The sequence below is a fragment of the Orcinus orca genome, chromosome 1 (genome assembly GCF_937001465.1).
Source record: "Orcinus orca chromosome 1, mOrcOrc1.1, whole genome shotgun sequence".
In the NCBI taxonomy this organism is placed as follows: Eukaryota; Metazoa; Chordata; class Mammalia; order Artiodactyla; family Delphinidae; genus Orcinus; species Orcinus orca.
Genome location: NC_064559.1, coordinates 167,154,553 through 167,167,368, shown reverse-complemented (window position 1 = coordinate 167,167,368; position 12,816 = coordinate 167,154,553).

Sequence of the window (12,816 nt, the reverse complement as noted above, 5' to 3'; positions counted from 1 at the left end):
AGCTAGGCAGTGTGGGGATCAGCCTCTTGGAGAGGGAGGGAAGGGGGCTGCTTGGCCCTGGGCCCAGACTGTTGGCTATAAACCCAGGAATCAGAGGGGAGCCTCCTTCTTCTTCCCCTCCTCACTTAAGGAGGGACTCCCTTCTAGCACAAAGGAAGCAGGTTTAGGGACAAAGTAATTGGGTGGCTTAGCCATAGGGCGATGGACAAGTTGGCCTTTGACTTATGATGAAGGGGCCCTTGACCCTTCTTAGGCCACTTTACACCTTTAGTCAAATCTGGACTAGAATTGTCCCCAAGCTCTGGAGTGAGAAGTCCTTTCTTCTTCTTAACTAAAATTCTTCTTGCTGTAGTTCCATGTAGAGGCTGGGAGTGCTCTCCCTATGTGACACTTTGCCTTTTCATCTCAATTTCCTCTGTTTATGGGGGACTCATATTCATCCTTCAAAGCCCAACTCAAAAGTCCCCTCAAGTAGAGAGCTTTCCCTGCTTCAGTCCCTTGGGCAGAATGAGTTCCTCCAGATGTCTGGGCTTTCTGCACTTTCTACAGTTCTAACACTTCCATGTTTTAATAAGCAAGTGTGTCCCTGACCCGTGGATGTTGCTCTTCTCACATTGTTTCCTGTATTCATCATGCCCGATCTTCCTCTGTGGTAGGGATTAGGATCCCCTTTAACAATACGCTGGTTCAGCTAAATCAGTTGAACAGCAAAGCAGGATTTCAACGCACATCTATCTGATGTTAGATCTTGACCTTTCCCCTGCCTCTCACTACTCTTCACAGGCAGCTTTCCCTTCAGGAGACTCAAGAGAGGAAAAGTAATCCCATGAAAGGTCTCAGAGAGATTGGAACTAATGTCAGCACCACGCACACTAAAAAGTGCCCTCTTCAACTCAGCAAAGCTTTATTGAGCATCTGCTTTTCCAGACCTTGTGCTGGGCGCTGGAATGTAGAGACAACATAGCCACTGTCTCCCCACCTATGGGACAGTAGGCACACACACAGGCAATGATGACTTAGGGTGCCTGGGATGCTAAGGAAGCTGGAGTCCCACAGGAGGCCCTGACTCAGGTTGGGGGATACTGGGGGGATTGAGAAAGGGCTCCCCAGCAGGGGAGTAGGAATCAGCCAGGTAGATGGGACACACAGAAAGACAGTTCCCTCCTTAGACCACCCCCAGAATCATGAGAAGGACATTGACAATGGCTCAGGATTGGCTACCTTCCTCATCCCCGCCTTCACGGAGGGCATGGTCAGAGTGTTGCAGCTGGCATTGAAGTGTGCTGAGGGAAATTCCTCGGTAAATAGAGTTAATTCCATTGTGAAATGCCCAGTGAAATTCCTACCTTCTCCTTTTTATATTTTTAATTTTTTTTTGGCCGCACACACGTCATGCGGGATCTTAATTCCCTGATCAGGAATCGAACCTGTGCCCCCTGCATTGGGGTTATGGAGTCTTAACCACTGGACCTGCAGGAAAGTCCCATTCTCCCCCTTTTTAAGAAAGATGAGGACTTCCCTGGTGGTCCAGTGGTTGAGAATCCGCCTTCCAGTGAGGGGAACGCGGGTTCAATCCCTGGTCAGGGAACTAAGATCCCACATGCCGTGTGCCACAACTACTGAGCCTGCGATCTGGAGCCCGTGCACCACAACTAGAGAGAAACCTGTGCACTGCAATGAAGAGCCTGCACACTGCAACGAAAGATCCCGCGTGCTGCAACCAAGACCCGACACAGCCAAATAGATAGATAGATAAATAAATAAAATAAAAAGTAAAAAAGATGAACAGGGGACTTCCCTGGTGGTCCAGTGGTTAAGACTGTGCTCTTCCACTGCAGGGGGCGCGGTTTCGATCCCTGGTCCATGATCCCGCATACTGCATGTACCTAAACTCTAAGTTTCCTAGAAAAATGGCTGATGTCAGAACTGAAGAGTCAGAGGTGCCCCAGACAGGATGTCCCTAAAGCCTGGTCATTAGTACCGCCTCCATGACTTTTGCTGTATCTTCTTACCTCATCTGCTTAAATTAACTCACTTTTACCAAACTTTAACAAAAGAAACTATTTGTACTGTTTTGGCTTTCCAAAATCAGAAGGTAAATACAAGAATTAATTCAATGAAAACAAAGCAGTTCTAGCTTAGATAACTTTTGCTTGCTAGGTAGCCTCTCTCTTTGCTATGAAGGGAATTAGCAAGCATCAGAGAGGCGTTAAAGACATTCCAGCCTCAAAATGGGCTTTTCTCCTTCTCCTTGACTTAGTCAGGAGCAAGAATCAAAAAGGAGTAGCTTTCCTGAAACGAGCTGAGGTTCCGTGGTCTGTGGCCAGGTCTGCGTCCTCCCTGACCTCATCCCCCATCCCACTGAGTGGACCTGACCCACACTTTGGAAGACTCTACGTTAGTCCAAGCCCTTTGGTCCAGAGAGAGGAGGAGAGGTACCCAGAAAGGGAGTTAGCCAACTGGAGCCAGGGACCCAGGATTTTGACTGAGGGTGGGGCTGGACTGGGGGAGAGCTGAGAGACCTGGTACAGGAGGCTGAGCCCTGGGTTGTGGGACTCCAGAGGCCCGGCTCTGCTGCTCCTGCCTACCTAGCTGTCCGTGAGCAAGTGCCAACAGAGCTCAGAGCCTCAGCCTCCTCATCTGCATGGTAGGACTCCTCCCATGCTCTAGTCCTATATTACCATGATTTCTTCCAGAAGTTATCAACCTCCTTAGGGCCCCGCCCCCGCCCCGCCCATACCTTACAGGGCAGAGTCCTGACTCCCTTACAAAACACACAAGCCCACCCCCACTCCTACCACTGTGGTCTGGCCCCTGCCTCCTCCTACAGCTCATCCCCTTCCAGTCTGGCCACAGCCATCTGCAGAGCACAATGCCTGGACCGTCACAGGCGCACCATCAATATTTGTTTTTTTTTTTTAACATCTTTATTGGAGTATGATTGCTTTACAATGTTGTGTTAGTTTCTGCTGTATAACAAAGTGAATCAGCTATACATACATGTATATCCCCATATCTCCTCCCTCTTGCGTCTCCCTCCCACCCTCCCTATCCCACCCCTCTAGGTGGACACAAGGCACCTAGCTGATCTCCCTCTGCTATGAGACTGCTTCCCACTAGCTATCTATTTTACATTTGGTAGTGTATATATGTCCATGCCACTCTCTCACTTCGTCCCAGCTTACGCTTCCCCCTCCCCGTGTCCTCAAGTCCATTCTCTACGTCTGCGTCTTTACTCCTGTCCTGTCCCTAGGTTCTTCAGAGCCATTATTTATTTGTTTGTTTGTTTATTTTAGATTCCATATATGTGTGTTAGCATACGGTATTTGTTTTCTCTTTCTGACTTACTTCACTCTGTATGACAGACTCTAGGTCCATCCACATCAATATATATATATATATTTTTAAAGAGTCACATATTTATTTATTTATGGCTGCGTTGGGTCTTTTTTTGTTGCACGCGGGCTTTCTCTAGTTGCAGCGAGCAGGGGCCCCTCTTCGTTGTGGTGCGCGGGCTTCTTATTGCAGGGGCTTCTCTTTGTTGTGGAGCATGGCCTCTAGGTGCGCGGGCTTCAGTAGTTGTGTCACACGGGCTCAGCTGCTCCGTGGCATGTGGGATCTTCCTGGACTAGGGCTCAAAGCCGTGTCCCTTGCATTGGCAGGCGGATTCTTAACCACTGTGCCACCAGGGAAGCCCCAATATTTGTTGAATGAGTGAATCAATGAACACTTTGCCACGTGCTCCCTGCTGCCTCATCTCTGCCTCAACTATTTCCTTTGCTTGGAATGCCCTTTTTCCCTTTCTTGGACTCCAAGCTTTGATTCATTTCTTAAAACCCTGCTTAGATACATTCCTCTTCTAAGAAGCTTTCCCTGAAATTTCCCAGAACAGTTCATCCATGAATTCAATGACTATCTATTGGGTGCTTTCTCTGTGCCAGACATGATGCTAGGGGCCGGGGACACCAGCATAAACAGGACAGATGATGCTCTTTCCCTCTTGGATCTTCCATTCTCCTCTGAGCCTCCAGAGCCTTGCTTTTGGTGCTGTTCTGATGTTGGCCACGTGGCACAGCAGTTATGTGTACCCGTCGCTCCTGGACTGTGCACGAGCTCTCAGCTTCAGTCATCTGGGGGCCCCAGGGCCCAGCCCTCAGCTTGCCACGCAGCAGATTGCATCGTCAACCACCGGGCACCCTTCCCCACGCCCAGAGGTGGAACGTGGAGAACAGAAGCTCTGCTGGCCCCCACTTCCTGGGCCCACAAGAGCCTACTGGGTGCCAGGCACCTGACCCATGTTCTCCACACCCCTGACAGCACACTGCAAGTTGGCAGCCATGAACTGGGACCTCAACTGGGCCCTGGGGGCCAGGCTTCTTCCCCAGCGGGCCCCTCACCCTAAGGGAGCCTCTTCCTGCGGCCAGATTCCAGGGACCTCCTCATTCTGAGCCCTGCTCTGAGCACCCCCCACCCCCAGCACTGGCCTGGCTTCCTGGAATTTGTCCTCCTAATTGAAACCAAACACCGGGGCTCCTCAGGGCTATGCCCCAGAGGCCCCGGTGGGTTTCTCTTTCTCTCCCTCCTCCCTTCCCCGGCTGGGGGTGGGGTGCTCAGCCCCGGGCGGCCTTTGGGGGGAGGCATTTCCCCTGCACAGGGTGTGGGGTAGGGGCCCTCCCTACGGCTGGCGTCTGCATAAAACACAGCCTTCTCGCAGGCTGGAGACACAGAGGGAAAAGGAGGAGAAAGCAAGTAAAGGGAGGGGGTGAAGAGCAGTCTACCGGGATAGTACCAGGAAAACCCTGCATGAGCCCTGTCTTAGGCCGTAGGCCTGGGGATTGGAGGGTGGATTTGTGAAAGTCAGCTCCGTCCAGACCTACCGAGTGACCTTGGTCTTAGGCAAGTCACCTCACTTCTCTAAGCTTCAAGTTCCTCACCTGTACAAAAATGGGGATATAGGGAATCTATCTCACAGGATTATAGAGAAAATGAAACAGGATAACCTACATAAGTACTGTAACCATGGTCGGTGCTCAGTGAAACCCAGCACCGTCACTGTTCTGGGCAGCAACGTGGGTTCATACGGTTGGTTGGTGGAAGGCACGTTTCAGGATGTGTGGGGTTGTGGAAGGATGTAGTTGGAAAGGTCGCTCAGGGTCAATGGATGTTTGTTGAACGAAGGAATTCATTCAACTTTCAACAAACATTCACTGAGGTCCCCCCCCACCCCTGTGCCAAGCCCTGGGACACCACTGTGAGGACGTGAGGTGCCGCCCGCCCTCAGGCCTGAACGGGGAGGGTGGGCAGATGGTCACACGCATCAAAGGTGATGACAGCGCAGACTGCTCAGTGCTGTGACCGGGAAGGAAGCAGAGGGGCTGTGGGAGCCCTCATCCAGGCTGGGGCACGGGACAGGGGGGTCAGGGATGGCTTCCAGCGAAGGTGCCTGGGTGGGAGCTGAGTGAGCTCTGAATGTACTCCTTACCTCCCTTTCTGCACTTGCTTCTGCCAGCACTTGTCCTTGTGTGCCAGCTGGACCAGGTGCTGTCTGAGGACACGGCCGTGCTGGCAAGCCTAAACTCACCACCATCGGATGGGGGGCGCTGCCTTCACCTTGGCCTCTAGCACTCTGTGTTTCCCCCCATCGTCACTCCCCAACATCATCATTCGAACCACTGGTTTCCACGTCTGTACTCCTGGCTGCACTGGCTCGCAGACATACCCCTCAAGTCACAAACGGGAGGCGCACCGGTACTTTAGTAGCCATGTTGTAAAAAGTAAAAAGAAACAGATGGAATTACTTTTACTAATATACTTTATTAAGCCCCAAATATCAAAAATATGATAAACATGGAATCAACATAAATTATTAACAAAAAATATTGACATTACTATTATTATTTTTGTAATAGGTCTTTGAAATCTGGTGTGTATTTTGCACTTACTGCTCACCTCCGTTTGAATTAGCCACGTCTCATAGGCTCAATCGGTCCGCATGGTGAGTGGGTATCATAGCGGAGAGTGCAGCTCTAGAATGTGGGTTCCTCTAGGGCAGGGACCCTGTACTTTTCATCTCTTTCTTCAATGCCGAGAGCGGTGTCCTAGGTGGAGGGCACTGCATGGACAGAGACACCGGCATGAAAGAACGAAGTGTGTTCAGGGAACAGCGCGCCATTCGGTGTGGCTGCGTTGTGAGGTGAATTTGCCGGGAGGAGTGGGCGATGGGATCTCATTGTGTCTGTACCACATCGAGAAAGGCCTTGAATACTGTGCTAAGGAATTTTGGAGTTTGGTCATGTGGGCAACTCAAGTCATCATTTATTTATAAGCAGAGGAGTGTCACATTCAGGTTAAGGGTTTAGAAAGAGCCCGCTGGTAGGCAGCATGGAGGGTAATTTGGATGGGACTAAACAGGAGACAGGGAGACCAGCTGGGAAGCAGGTGCTACCATACAGGTGAGTGATAAGGAGGCAGTGGGGATGAGGAGGTGGGACTGACTGGAGAGACAGTAAGAAGGCTGAATGTCAGGACTTGGGGACTGACTAATTGGAGGGGGAATGAGAAATCAGGAAGAAGTCCTAAGTTTTTAGTTTGTGGTGCCAGTTGCCTGTGCCAGGATACGTGGGAGGAAGTGGAAGAGGACCAGGTCTATCGAGGACAACATCAAGAGTTCAATCCTGGTACCTGCTGGCTGTGAAATACTAGCAGGACCTTGTGGTGGACAGGAGCAGTAAGTGGTACACTGTGCTGGGGTTCATAAGTGATAGTGCGTTCCTTGTCACGCGAGGCATTCAAGCAGGGGCTGGACAAACACAACTAGCCTGGGATGTTGTAGAGGGCTTATGTGCATCCCAGGTGAGCTGGGCTTGGTGACCTATCAGCCTAGATGGTGTCTGAACCTAGGGTTTTGCTGCATCTGCGTGTGGGAGACAGTGTCTATTGGAGCTTGGGCATGTCTACAATTTGGGAACCTTTGTGGTCTCAAGGTGGTTTGTGTTTTTGGACCTTGGCCCACAACTGGAACTGAGGGCAGGATACAGCCATGTTGACTGCATGGGGGCAGAGGTTCCATCCCAACAGACCACGAGGGAAGATAGCCCTGAGGTCCTGTTGGACCCATATCTTGGAAGCAGAGAGCGAGAAGGATCCTTAATCTTCAACCAACCTCCTTTCCCTTCCTCAACTTAATTTGTGGGAAAACTGAGAGCCTTGCTCCAGGTCACACAGCAGGTCATGACACATCCGGTCCAGGGGTATGGGTGGGAAGTGGTGGGGTGGCTTCATGCTGGATCCGGGTACCCCCTCCCCAAATCTCAAGTGCCCATAGCATCTGCATCTCCTCGCCTTTCCTTGGCGCAAGAGACGTCCTTTCACACGTGTGGTAAGGGATCCTGGTCCCTTTTAATTAGGAGGATACAAAGAGAGGAGTCAGACAGCCGCCCCCACCCACGGTTGGGAGAGTCAGTGCTCCCCAAATTACACAGCAGATGCCAGGACTCTGGGAACAAGACCCAGCTTGATAGCTTTGTGGTAACCTCAGCCAGCACAATTTTATTTTTATGTTTTAACTCCTTGGTGATATATAGACCTCTCACAGGCAGGAGAAATGGCATCCAGAACTTCTCCCTTGAAAATAAAATATTTTTGAACTTGCGCAACACACACCCAGTTTAATTAACCCTTTTGTCGCGAAGCTTGGTCTGCCCTGGGCTGGGTGAGAAAACTGTTTCTCTCCTATGAGGTGCGGGTAGCGCAAATTACTTGAGAAGGAGACAAAAAACGTGGAGTGATATGATAGCTGGGCTACGGACTTGCTGTGGGACCCCCGACTAGCCCCTGATCCTCTTGGGGTCGCTGCGTCCCAAATGGTAATTCCCTGGACAAACAACCTGATGGGCAATTAATTATATGTGCCTCCTCTGGGGTCTCTATTTTTTTCTGTTTTTAAAATTTCAGTCTAAGGTGACTCTTCTATAGCAGTCCTTGCATTTCATCTCTGCACCCTTCAAATCTCTCTTTCTATACAGACTTGCTGTTTAGAACTGGAACCAGAATGTTTTGAATCAAAGCTCACCTCTGACTCCTCCCAGTCCCTCATCTCCATGTGCTAAAGGTAGGAAGCTACCCCCATATCCTTTTCTCTCTAGCCATACTGACTCCGCCTAATGACGCCTGTATCTTTGCACCTCTCTCTGGTCTCCCTCGCTCAGATCAGTTTTTTAATGCTCAGCTCTGCTCTGTCACTTCCTGGACCAGAAATCTGGAGGGGCAAGCCCCTCCCCCATTGTCTGAGGACTAAAGCCCCAACTTTTATGCCTTCAAGGCATACTGCCCCAAGACCTAGCCCCTGGCCACTGTGCAACCATTCCCCACCCGGGTATGTTCTCCAAGCTCCATTTGTTCAACATGCAAATATTTGTTGAGCCCTTACTATGTGCCAGGAATTGCGCTGGGCACCCAGGAAAAAACTGATGCACAAGTGCGCAGAAACCCAATGTGTTTTGAGAGCTCAGGGGTTTGGGGGCTCTGAGGTGGGGCACGGATTTGGGAGAGGGACTGGGCTGCAGCCAGCTCTCTTCTTGCTGGTTTCCTGTTTACTATTAACAGCTGCCCATCCAGCCTAGCACACAAACGCCCAGGCGAACCCTGGTATGTTTTCAGACCAGCAGCTCAATCACAAACATGAGCAGGCTACTTGAAATTCGCCTTCAGCTGCCTTGAAAATCTGCAAAGGGACCCCCTTTAATCCCTCCCTTTCTTACCCCATGCACTCCCCAACTTCTGCCTTCCTCTCCCTTCCTTGGAGGACATATGGCCCCTTGAAGTTTTTGCTTGCAGGGAGAAAAAAAAAAAAAAACACCACAAAAATACCCAGCTTCAGTGTGGAGGGTTTTTCCTTTTTTAAAAAAAATATTATTAAGCATCAAGAGACAGAGCAATCTGCTTGCAGATACTATACGTGCATAATTAATAAAAGCTCATTATTTATTTATAAAGAGACACGCGAGGAACTGGAGAATTAGGGCTATCCCCATTATATATGAAGAGAGGGAGACAGTCAGTGGGGGAGAGAGGCAAATACTTTTTAAGCGTTAGAGCCTTCCAGAGAAGTGAATCTCTCAGTAGGCAATGAATAAGAAGGCATCTTCTCCTCATCCGAGTGCTGCTCCGAGCTCAGGAGGCACCAGAAAGCAGAAACCTGGTTCAGTTTAAAAAAGGAACGGGACCAGCTCGGTGCTCGTAGTGCCCAGAATACCGGCTTTGGGTAGCTGGCAGGAGAGCAGGAGGCACCGCAGAGGGCCTGGCGGCGGGGAGAGAGGCTCGGGAGCCAGCCCGGGGCTTCTAAAGGAGGGGGACTTGGGCACAGACTCCCTCTGGTAGATGGGGGGAGAAGTGGGCACCGTCACCTCATGGGCACCACATAAATAACCCAGACGCCGGCCGAGAGGAGCCCCTGGTTCCTCTGGTCCAGTATAAAGCAGGTAACAGTAATTGGAGGGGGACTTTTCTAAATGCCAGCCTTGCCCTTGGACCTCTGCATGCCAGATGCCCAGCCAGGGCCGCCAATATCAATAACCCAACTTATGTAACAGCCCCTGCGGCCAGGCAGGAAGGGGTCAGAGCCTCCCAGGCTTCTTGAGTTGGGGTGGATCTTCGCTCTCCCCGTTCTCTCTCTCTCCTTTCTCCCTCTCTCATTTTTTCTTTTCTATGCTTTAAAATAGAAAACAGGCTTGTGCAGGAACCAACCCCACAGAAAGGGGTAGTTTGGAGGGATTTTTTCCCCCACCTCCCTCAGCGGCAAGCAACTCAAGCAGCGGAACGCTCAGTCTTCCCGGGGCGGTGGGCTCCGGGAGGGGGGCGGCGAGAAGGGCTGGGGAGGGGGGCGGCCTGGGCAGCAGCCCCCGCAGGGTTACCCGGGCGCGTGCAGGGAAACGTCTCAGCAATTCCAGCGCCCGAGCTGAGCGCGCGGGGGGGTGGGGTGGGAGGGGGGTGGGAGGGGGTGGGGGCGCGCGGCGCGGGGCACCTTGAAACCGCCGGCGGCCGCGCGCTGATTGGCCGAGCCGCCGCCTCGGCGTTCCAGCCAGGCGCCCCTCCCCCCGCGCCGTCCACCCCGGAAGGAATTTCCTCCTCTGGCGGCCGCTATTGTTGTCCGCCTTCGCTGTTTGGGTCGGATCGCGTAACCATAGTATCCAAACTGTGTCAGTGCGGGGCCCCAGCCTGGGACCCCAGTGCCCCCAGCCCCTCCAAGCCACCCCCCCACTTTTTTTTTTGCAGCCTACTTATCATGACTTCATCGGACTCCGGGGAGCAGGAGAGGGGGATGGGGCGGGGGGGGAGCTGGCCCGCTCCTGGCGGCCCTTACTTCGAGATGTTTTCAATTATAATTTTTTAAAAAGTCTGTTTCGTGGGTTCGGGGCTTTTAAATTCTTCCTACTCCCCCCCCACCTCCATTAAACCGTTGGACCAAACTTGAATGGGGTTTTCCCTGCGTTTCCCCTTTACTGTCTTCACTCCAGACCCTGACTTTGCTGCTCACAGCTGGGGCTGGGGGGTGGGCGTAGTTAGCAGCAGAAGTCACCCCCCCAAACCAAGCCCCTCAGACGCGGGCTGTGTCCCGGCCCCTGGCCCTGGGCTTGAGCTGGGGAAGGCGAAGCTAGTGGTGGGGTCGGGCACATCGGACCCTGCAGCCCCGACCCTCCGCCTCGGGCAGCTTCCTGGCGGGGTTGGGGGATCCTTGCAGAAGAATCTGGGGGAGGAGGTGGATGCCCGCCAACCCCCTTATCAAAGGGATACGTGGTTGATGGGGGAAGCAGCTGACAGGTTCTTAGGAGAACAAGCCCCCTCTCCCCACAAATTTCTCCTTCGGATCTCTGAGCACAGAGACATCCTAGTCCGTGCTAGCAGCCTGAGACCAATACCTGCCCCCCCCCCATTCCTGCGAGAAAACAAAAATAAAAGCCCTGTCCTTGCGAAGTGTATTCTGCTGGGAGAGCCAGCAGCTAGTCCGCACCGGGGCTGCAAGCGGCGCGGGAGCCCCCGGGGCTGGGGCTGGCAGCGGGGGGCGGTGTGTGTGCTGGGGGGTGTCAAACATTCCCAGAACTCAAGTATTCTCCCGGCGCCCGTTGGGGCGGGGGCAGCAGCCGCGGCGGCCGAAGTTCGGGGCAACACTGCCCCCTAGGGGCCACCGCGGTAGGCTTGCAGCCGGGGTGGCGAGGGGCCTTGAGGACGGAGCCAGTAGTACCTGGGCAGGGGTGGCAGTGATTCCCCCGTGACCCGTGACAGGCCTGAAGTGGGCTTCCAAGCGCCAGTCTGCGGTCGTGAGGTTTTATGTTGGCTCTAGAATTTAAAACTTTGGCAGACAGTGGGTGCGTCCTACCGGCTTCCAGTGATGGATTGGACCTTTAAGATCAATGAATCTAGCACCCTTTTGAGCAGTTGGGGAAAGTGAGTCCAGGAGAGGGGAGCGACTTGCTAAGGGACATGGCTTTTTGCCCAATCCTCCTGGGGTTCTGTGGCTTTTTTGGATTCACAAAGTCTTCCTTCATCCCTCAATGGCTCCTTGTAGAGAGGTTTATCAGAAGCAGTATAGGGCGTTTTACAGATGAGAAATCAGTCCTACAGCAGAGTGAGAACTCAAGCCCCGTGTCTTTCAGTCCAGCCCTCTATACCGTGGGGACTTCAAGGGGACTGAATCATAGGCTCAGCTAGCTGGCCAGCCCTCCACTTGAGGGGTTGGCTGTGGTGCTCTATACCCAGACTAGGGTGGAGGTGGCTGCTCCAGGCTGAGGGATTCCAACAGAAGAGTGTGGGTCTGCTGAAACTTGAGGTCTAGGCTCCTAAACTGTTGCCATCTCTGGGCCTCAGTTTCCCCATCTCTAAAATGGGGGGTGGGCAAGAGGATCAGGAAGGCATCTAGTGTCTCCGGTGTTTGGTGCTGCTGTACTGCTCCTCCTCTTTTGTCTGTCACACCCTCTCTTCTTGGCTATTCTTTGCTCCTCAGTTGGGGGTCTGCTGGGCTGGTTTCCTCAGCTCGGCCCGTCCTCCCTCCCAGCAGGGCCTCTGCAGCCGCCCCTCCCCTCCAGGCAGGCACAGAGCAGACTGCGGGAGGGAACGGTGGGCAAGGAGCCAGCAGAGCGTCCAGTCAACCCCTTGGGAAAATAGGGTGAGGGGGGGCACTGTCAGAGGCTGCAGCTCGGTGCAGTGGGGGCAGGGTCCCTGGGGGTTATTTGTGTCCAAGGTGACTGGTGTCAGAGCTGGCTGCTAGCCTCCTTCCTCTCTCCCTAGAGATGAGGGGAGCTGCACCAGGAGTCATTTCCACTCCTTCCTCTCCCTTGTCGCCCACGAACAATCAGGCACCAAGTCTGGTCCTTTCTCCCAGTTGTTCTCTCTCCCCGTCCCTCAGCCACCACCTTAATCTACCGGCCTACTGGTCTACAGGGAGCTCTAAACTGGCCCCTCTGAGCCTTCCTCCACACTGTCCCCTGCACGAAGCCTTCTGAGCCACAAAGCACATCCTCCCCTGCTTTAGTCCATGCCCTGGGGATCAACCCCAGGCTGGTGAGACCCTCTGTGATCTGGGCCTTCCCACCTTGACAGTCTCATTTTGAGCATCTTTTGTGTCCTAGCAATACTGCATGTGACTTCCGGAGCCTGCCCTGCTCCTTGGACTTGCACAGGCTGTCACTGTCAGGTCCTGCCAGGCATTGGGGATACTGAGGTGAACAAGACCACCCTTCCCTGCAGAGAGCACACAGAAGCACAGTGGTATAATGACTGTTGGGGTCTTAAGAGAACCCTCACCCAACCTGGAGGGAAATC